At 41.8% G+C, this 9,420-nt stretch overlaps 1 protein-coding gene across 3 annotated transcripts in view; it reads left to right on the top strand.

Annotated features, from left to right (window-relative positions):
* The window catches only part of MYO1C (myosin IC), a 142,031-nt gene that overhangs the window by 18,445 nt on the left and 114,166 nt on the right, over window positions 1-9,420 (top strand). The gene's annotated exons all lie outside the window — the stretch shown is intronic.

The raw sequence follows: 9,420 nt of genomic DNA, 5'->3' as shown, positions 1-9,420 counted from the left end.
TCATATCAGTATCTTCTGTGGAGTTTTTTGCTGTAGTGAGATCAGATACCTTTCATCATCTTTTCTGTCATAAAACTACGCATCTTGCCTTCCTTTTTAACTTTTGAAAGTAGTAGGGAAGAAAATGAAACGCTAACGCTCTTTATCTGTTGAATTTAGCCCTCTTTTTCACCACATCATTGGTATAACCAGGACAATCATCAGCCTATGTCCTTTCCATGTTAGATTTTTAAGTTCATGGGCTTTTTAAAGAATAAGTTCCTTAGTATTATATTTTTAAAATATTATAATTATGGTGAGGAGATTTGGTGCAAGCAAGTGATGGGCTCTTTCAATGTCTAAGTTCTGATCTGGGTGCAGAAACAAAAGCGTTAGCAGAATGGTGCATAAAAATTCCACAGACCTTCCTTTTTCCAATCCCTCTGGGAGACCCACAATTCTCAGACTGTTTCTCCTTGTTCGTCCCTCAAGATCAATAACCTTTTTTTTTTTTTCCCCCAGGGTTGAATAGTCTTTTCCTGTTTATATTCATAGTACGCACTGTAAAGAGATTCTGTTCTCAGCTTCATCTAGTCTTGATGCCAAGCCTTGCAAATTAGCTTGATGTGTACTGGTAATACTTTTGATTTGTTATATCTTCAGTTATTTTTCTCAAGGTAATCTGTTCACTTGAGATTTATTTGGGCCAGTCCATAATTTCATCTAGTCTAGTTTCATCTTGGCTGCAAGACAGCTGTCCAATAGCTTCTGCTTTTTAGGATTTTGTAGAAAGTCTGGAGATTGAGAAGTATCTGTAATGGTATTAAACTAAAAGAAAATAGTTGTAGAATAATATCTGATGAAAATTAGATGGCGAAAAAGTGATTCAGCTGCTGATGGATTTTAGAAGGTTGGGAAGAGAACTGTAAACTATGCAGCCACCATCCCCCTAGTGTCTCCCAGAAGTTCTTTTGGTAGATTTAAGGGGCATTGGCAGTGGTTATTCATTAGATTGGATTTCAGTAAGAACAATATCCCCATGGTTATTGTTGACTGTTGGGTCCTGCATAATATATGTGAGGCAAAAGGGGGAAAAGTTATTGCCATGATAGAGTGCAGAGGTGGAGTGGCTCTCTGAGTTTGACACAATGGCCACTAGAAGAGCTCAACATGGAGTTTTGTGGTTGACAGAGGCTTTGATAGAGCACTTTAGCCGTCAGCGATGGTACTATTCTGTGCTGGACTGTTCTCTAGGCCTGGTGCTTTGGGTCCTGTTAGAAATAGTGTGGCATTTGTTGTACATTTACACATACATAGCCATACTCAAAGTACACAGTATTCTGCAATATGCGTTGTGAACTAATAAAGGTAATTTTATTTTCCAAAAATAAGAATTTGAGTGCCAAAATTAGTGCATGTTTTTTTGTATATTTCTACAATGCAATCCAAACTTTAAGCATAACTTAATGGAATAGGACTTTGAAATTGGAAAGGCAGAAAACACGTCTGTCCATTTCGGTGCATAAATATAGTCCTGTGTGCTTACACATACACCAGTCATGGTTCTCACAGGTCAGTGTATGTGAAGCTGTGGTTTTCCTTGCTGTCTCCCCGGCGTGGCCCATTATGTGGATGTGGGTCATTAAGTGGCCCATTATGCCATGTGGAATGTTGGGGAGGGGGTAGGGAGCTGCTAGCATGGAGTTCTCAAAGAACTGCAAAGAGTGGTGAATCTGGGAATTTTGCATCTGTAGGTCAACCAATGTCTGTAGCATTTGTGTTTGCAGCCTGAGAAGATCCATTATGTCCTGGTGCATCTCCCTTTCCATTTCCTTGGCCTTTCTCCTGCCTGCTGTCTCCTTCTTCATGCCATCTGCCATGTTGACCTTCCAGGCCCTTTGATCACAGTCTGATGCAGCACTGGCTTGCAGGATATCACTGAATGTGTCCTCCCTAGTGCTCTTCCTTCTCCTTCCCGTCGGGGTCAGGCATTCTGCAGGTCTTGAGCAGGCACCTCTCAAGCCATTTCAGCAACAGCTGCCGATAAAAAGAGACAAATGTATCATTGGATTTATAGTCACAATGGAAAGGGAAAGATAGTTTCACAACTCCCTTCCCTAATTCCCATAAAAACTTTTATTAAGACATGCTTATTGACATTTCAACTTTGGAGTGTCTCTGTACAGCACCACTCTCCAGCCCCAGCCATAGTGAGTATGGCCTGCGAGGGCTGCGGGGGGAGAAAGGAATTTTGGTTGCATGAAAGAATAACATTTCAGTCCCTATTCCTTGTGTAGGAACATACTGCAATGGCACTGAGTATTGGCTCTATTTTGCACAGGCAGTGTTGGTTTTAGCTATTATCTCTCTTCTGGGGGTAACAAAGGCACAGAGCACAGCTGCTCCTGGTGTCCCAAAGCTGCCTGGGCCCATATGCTACTAGTCTGTTTACTACAGTGGTGCCAGCTGAACTCATTACAGAGTGGCATAGGGAGGTGATGTTATGCAAAAAGAATATGCAAGACTTAGGCCATGCCTACATGGGGACACTCTCGAAACTTATAGTGTGGAGTGAAGACTTCGCTGAAGTGAAGTTAAGTTACAGCAAACTAAGGCTACTTTTCTCCTGAATGAGAGCAGCCACATGGGTTTATTGTAGTTTAACTTACGCACATTGACTTTACATCTTTAGTTGATTTAACTTTCCTGAGTGTCCCCATATACCCATGCCTATGTGGACCAAAGACAGACACTGTGTCTGAACAGTGTCCAGTACAACAGTGTCCTCATATTGACTGGTGGCAACTAGAAGCCTCATAACATACATATAAAACTCCATACCAAAAATACATTACAAGAAGAACATTATGTATGCAAGCATGCAAAAGTTATTAAATGCCAAGTTTAAGTTTGTGGAACTTTTAATTCGGCCCCCTGACACATATGCATGATGATATTATCTTTAATCACATTATCATATATTATATAGAGGATGGAGCAAGGCTGTTTTCAGTGGTGACAGATGACAGAACAAGGAGCAATGGTTTCAAGTTGCAGTGGGGGAGGTGTAGGTTGGATATTAGGAAACACTATTTCACTAGGAGGGTGGTGAAGCACTGGAATGGGTTACCTAGGGAGGTGATGGAATCTCCTTCCTTAGAGGTTTTTAAGGCCTGGCTTGACAAAACTCTGGCTGGGATAGTTTAGTTGGTTCTGCTTTGAGTAGGGGTGTGACCGGAGTCAGGGGAGCCAACTGAGGTCACTTAATTAGGGTGAACTGCAAAGAATGGGGCAGGCAATCCCCAAAGATGGTGGATATTCCAATACTTAGATTTACCAAGCCAGAACAAAACAGTTTCTATAATACCTCACTGGTTACCCAGAAGCCAACACAGTTCCCTTAATCCAACCCAGCCTCAGGCCTCCACTTAAACACCCAAGTCAAATATGATGAGGATTACTGAAAATCTTATTCATCATATAAGAAAGTTCTAGCAATCCCAAAGCATCGGACACATTACCTCCCAGGTTAATGAATCTTCCAGATCTTACCCAAATACATGCTTACAGCCAATTCTTATTAACTAAACTAAAATTTATTAAAAAAGAAAAGAGAGAGTATTTGTTAAAAGATCAGTATACATACAGACATGAGTACAATTCTTGAGATTCAGATTCATAGCAGAGATGGTGAGCTTTGTAGTTGCAAAGAGTTCTTTCAGAATTATTTCACAGGTTATAGTCCAAATGTTTATATTCAGGGTGGTCCAGTCAGGACTGGGACCTCTGCCTTGTGGCTTAAGCTTCTCGTACATGAAGCATCAAGCAGATCTAAGATAAAAAGGATGGCGACCCAAAGGTCTCTTATACAGTTTCAGGTGTTGTGACAGTTCCTTAGGTGAACAATAGGCACTCATGGGGATTTTGAAGTGGACCCATTTTCTAAGCATCCCCGGTAATTATCTACACAGATTAACATAAGGCACCTGCCCATTTTTCATGATTCTCAGGTGATTTGCTGTACATTTCAAAGAGAGATGAACACAATGATGTTACTATGTTTACAGTTCATCTAAATGTTAATATGTCCTTTTGATCTCTGAATCAATACCTACAGTGACAGACAGGAACTGTCTGTTTACATGGCTAGCATTAAACAAGATATGAGTACACACATACAATTAGTATTACCTCTAGTTTCTAACAATATAGGTTTGCATTTCAAAGTTCTAGCCTATCTACCATAGAATGGCCTTAATTACCATTTACATACTGTTCGAACATCTTGAAGTCTTTAAACCATGATTTGAGGACTTCAATAGCTCAGACATAGGTGAGAGGTTTATCGCGGGAGTGGGTGGGTGAATTTCTGTGGCCTGCATTGTGCAGGATGTCAGACTAGATGATCATAATGATCCCTTCTGACCTTAATATCTATGAACCTGTCTAATGGTTGACTCTGGGTCAATTTTCCTGCAGGATGCTTAACACTTTCTGGCCATACATCACACTTTGTATAAGATTTGTTGCAATTCTATAACAGTGGCTTGCATGGTCATATTCTAATTAGATAACATCACAAAGGGATTGGACTAGATGATTTTCTGAGGTGTCTTCCAACCCTCATCTTCTGTGATTCTTCTGTGACTCTACGATCTTTTCCAGAGGACCACTGCCTCATTCAATGCAAAGAATGGGAAGTTCTCAGTGAGTGAGGCAGCTCTTCAATATTTTCTTTTACCTTTATTCAGTATGTGGTCCCATGTCATATTTACTGCACATCACCCAAACCCTGCACTGAATAAGATTTTTTTATATTTCTTGACCAGCTTTTCTATGCCACTCATCCTAGTATGTGTGCCTCACAATCACTAATGAATTAATCTTCATAACACCACTATAAAGCACCTGAAACGGAAAAATTAAACGCAAATTTTCAAATATATGCTAATGTGAGAGGGCTCCCAACTTGCAGACCCTGATTTTTTTTGGAGATGCTGAGCACCCAGGTCCCACTGACTGTGAGTGCTGATTGCTCCTAAAAACCAGGCTGTAGGTATCTAGGGTTGGACACACAGAAAAATGTATGTAATTAGTGGCCACTTTTGAAAATTTGGGTTTAAGCAGCTTGCCTCATAAAGTCTGTGGTAGACATGGGAATAGAGCTAATTCTTCTGGGTCCCAGTCCAGAAATTTATGTGCAAGAGCATTTGTTTAAAATTGAAATTTCTTTTCTCTTTTCATCCCCTACCTAATTCACTACACATCCTTGAACAGGAATCGCACATCCAATACCCTCACCCAGTAAATCATCCTACATCACTTCCTGTCCATGTTGTGCACTAAATGAAGCAGGGCTCCTGTAGAAATAATACTATAAGTCTGTAATTAAAGATTGTATCATAATGTGTACACACAAGGAGATAGAATTAAGGTTGCATTGGCGATCTTAATTCTGGCATTTTCTTGCATTTGAATGTTTGACTTCGCAAGTTAATGTTGTTCAAATTCAGTGGGTTTGTGGAGTTTTTGGGAATTATTGAGATCTAAAATAAAAGTAACCAAAAAAAACCCAACCAAACAAAAAAAACCAACCACAATCCAAATTCCAGCATATACAACTGCAAACTTATCTTTTGCATAGGGCTGTAGCAGAGTTTGAACCTCTGGGCTCTTCAGATTCTCTGCATATACTGCTACCCCTTGTTCTAAGAGTAATCCTGTTAGCCAATAACAGTAGCAGTCAGTTATTCTCTCTCTGCACCAGCTGCTAGAAGGGGTACATTGCATGGTTTGCAAGTAAGTTATGTAATTAATTGCTAGACAACTGTGGAATGCTGGGGATCAGTATTCCAGGCTTCTCTTTTTGAGTTTGAGTGGGATGGGTTAAATTGCTACAACAGGGGGAGGAGGGGACTGGGAGCAGTGGCTCCTGGATGCTAATTTGTTTGTTCATCTCATGCTCCAGAAATTAAACTTTAAAAAGGGCCAGATTCATATGTACACTGTTTCCCACTTTCCAGTGATGGAAATCAGATATAAAACCAGTTTAACTGGCTTGTTAGGCCATACAGAATGTACCAGTGATTTGACCTTGAGCCTTTATCTGCTATGATTGTGAAGAAAACCTACAACATGTGACTTGAGAGTAACTCACAGGTTTCAAAACTTTTTGCCAGCACAGCCCCATTTTAAAGAAGTATTTTCAGCTGGGACTTCAGACAGCATGGAAGACGCCATTTTGCTCTACAAAATGGCGTCATCCACACATCATGATTGTTACATAAAGCTTCTGCTCAAATGCAATTGTAAGATCTGTAACTTGTATCATTAAGTTCTGCAACCTTTTTGCAGACTTTGTAACTTCAGTTATTGTTAGCCTAGCCTTTTAAGTTTTATAACCTTTTCAGTTGCACTTCTCTTCCCCCCCCCCCCCCCCCGCCTTTTGTCTCCTCTCCCTCTTTGAATACCTGTGAAGTGGCTTTCCCCCTCCCCCTCCCCCTCCTCCTCCCTCCTGGAATGCTTGTGGGATGAATGGGCTGGTTGAACAGCTGGAAGATCAGAAGAGCTCCCAGGTAGACAAGATGTCTGGGACTCTAATTAGGCAGCAGTCACACACCCAGTGCATGGACACTGGCCGAGGTGGAGTGTGACCAACCAGATGCGGCCAAGTCATCTCTAGTTGCAGGCCATGAGGAGCAGGTCCTTAAAAGGGGAAGGGGCCATGTGCTCAGGAGTGCACTCGCAAGCTTGTACCTCCCGCGAAGGCCCTTCGCCCGGACCGCCTGGCCAGGGGTTCACTGAGTTGCATTCCATCGTGTCTCGGGAAGACTTACCTTAATCACACCATCCATTGCTGCGCTGTGGGACACTTACCTTGAAGGATCCTGACATCTCCAGTGCTGTGCCTGTCTTGGAAGCATGAGTATGTGAGTGTGACCCCCCCCCCCCAGCCCTCCCCCCAACAGTGGCATCATAATAAAACAATATAAGTGTAACCCTGGGTTGGTTCTAGGGAAATTGAGGTAACAGTGATCTTGCATGCACCGTATGTACAATTCACTGCATGAATTATGCTATTTTTCTCAAAAAAAAGATGTCCTCTGCACAGTGTAACCTCGTACGTATGGTGCATACAAGGTTGCGTTGTGCGAAGCTCACCATTTTGTAAACTAAAATGGCGTCGTCCATGCATCATGTCATCCCATACACTCTACATGCAAGGTCACGCTGTCCAGAACAAAATGGCATCCTCCACACACTAGGGATTGCTGAGACCCATTCTGCTGAAATGGAGTTATGACCTACAGTTTGGAAACTGCTGGTGTAACCTTAGACGGCAGAGATTCTGAAGCAAAAGCTCTGAAAGGGGTAAATTGCACAATTAATTTCAATTAGGTGTTAATTTAAATGCCCAATGGGTGTAATTTAAATGCCACTACTAACTGTTTCACTGCTGATCAAATCATGGAGGAAAAGAGAGGAATAATATATAGTATGAAGATGTGCACAATCTACTATGAGTGACAGCTCACTTGAGCAAAATGAGTGTGGTGCTTTGCAGTGATGTGGTGTAGCCGTGTTGGTCTCAGGTGATTAGAGACACAAGGTTGGTGTGGTAATATCTTATTGGAACAACTTCTGTTGGTGAAAGAAACACTTTCAACCTTACACAGACCTCTTCAGATCCTTGGAAGTTGCCACTGCTTATTTTTTCCCCTAATCAAGAAGGGCCCAAGCCCCAGTGCCTAAAAGGGCCCAGCAGGGCATCTAAGCTCCTTAGGGGGGCATTGTGTCCGAGGAACTCAGCAAAATGTACAATAGATTAGTGTTCAAAATACAGTTGTATGTGGCACCTCAAGTACGTGGAGCTTGGTTTGTGGATGGAACTTGAAGATTTCATTGCCTTCCCCTCCCCTAAGATTTATGTGCACTTCACGTCTGAGTGTGTATGTAACATGCTGGGGAGGTGAGTGAAGATCCCTATTGCTCCAAACAACTGATGGCCACCTAAATGTAAGGGGACGATTCCTCCCATTGACTTCAGTGAAGTTACACTAAAGCTTGATTTGGCCCAGTGGCCTTACCATGAGTTTATCCTGCTGATGATTCATGCCCGGTAATGGGTCACTGGGGAGAAGTAGTAAAACTATCTTTTCCCTCGCCTTAGAAATTTTGTCTGTACACTTAAGAATGAGAGTACTCCCCAACAGAGGCTTTTCTAATAACTAAGCTTGTGTTGTTTATATTATAGTAGCGCCATCAGTCCCAATTCAGAGTGGGTCCCCATTGTGCTAGATGCTCTGTAAATGCCAAATGGGAAACTGGCCCTGTCCCAAAGAGTTTACAGTCTAATAGACAATACAAAGGGATAGAGGGGAAAACCAGAGGTACAGAGAGGAGAAGTGACTCATCTGATATTACACTGTAGCTCAGTGTCAGATCTGGGAATAGAATCCAGGTCTGCTGACTCCCAGTCCTGTATAGTATCTGCTGAACCAGTGATGTTCCTTCACTGCTTGTCTTTTATGTATGCAGAATGAGTGAAGTGCCCAAGACTGGTATGAAAAATAGGCTGAGGATGGCTATGGAGGCTAGATTACAGTAGGTACAGCAACACCATCTACAGGCAGCCAGTTTGTGTAGCTCTGTGCAGTTCTGTCAGAAGAAAATTTAAAAATGACCCATCTGCTCATTTTAAACAAACCAAGCAAAAGAAGCACGGTCAACACCTTCCCTTTTATCCAGGCTTCTGTTCTCAAGGTTCTCATACATAAACTCTGTACAGTATGATCTTCACTGCAGGACAGATAAGAAATTTACTGGAAACTAGGGCTGTCAAGCGATTAAAAAATGTAATTGCGATTAATCGCACAGTTAATATAATACCATTCACTTAAATATTTTCTACATTTTCAAATATATTTATTTCAATTACAACACAATAGAAAGTGTACAGTGCTCACTTTATATTATTTTTTATTACAAATATTTGTACTGTAAAAAAGAAACAAAAGAAATAGTATTTTTTAATTCACCTAATACAAGTATTGTAGTGCAATCTTTTTATCATGAAAGTTGAACTTACAAATGTACAAAAAAAAAAACCTGCACTCAAAAATGAAACATTGTAAAACTTTAGAGCCTACAGATCCATTCAGTCCTCCTCCTTGTTCAACCAATCGCTCAGACAAACAAGTTTGTTTACATTGGCAGGCAGAGGTGAAAGTAAGCCGGTCCAGTCTGGTAGGGCATACCGGCAAGAGCTGGTACGCCATGCCGGACCGGACCGGCTTCCCTGGCGGTGATTTAAAGGCCCAGGGCTCCAGCTGCTGCGGGGAGCCTCTGGCCCTTTAAATCACCGTTGGAGCCAGGCTGCCGGAGTTCCGGCAGCCAGGCTCAGGCAGGGATTTAAAGGGTCCAGTGCACCTGCCACTGCAG

Source organism: Chelonia mydas, chromosome 17 (assembly GCF_015237465.2).
Source record: "Chelonia mydas isolate rCheMyd1 chromosome 17, rCheMyd1.pri.v2, whole genome shotgun sequence".
In the NCBI taxonomy this organism is placed as follows: Eukaryota; Metazoa; Chordata; order Testudines; family Cheloniidae; genus Chelonia; species Chelonia mydas.
Note: the sequence above shows the minus strand (reverse complement) of the source record. Positions and strands in the feature narration are given on the sequence as shown.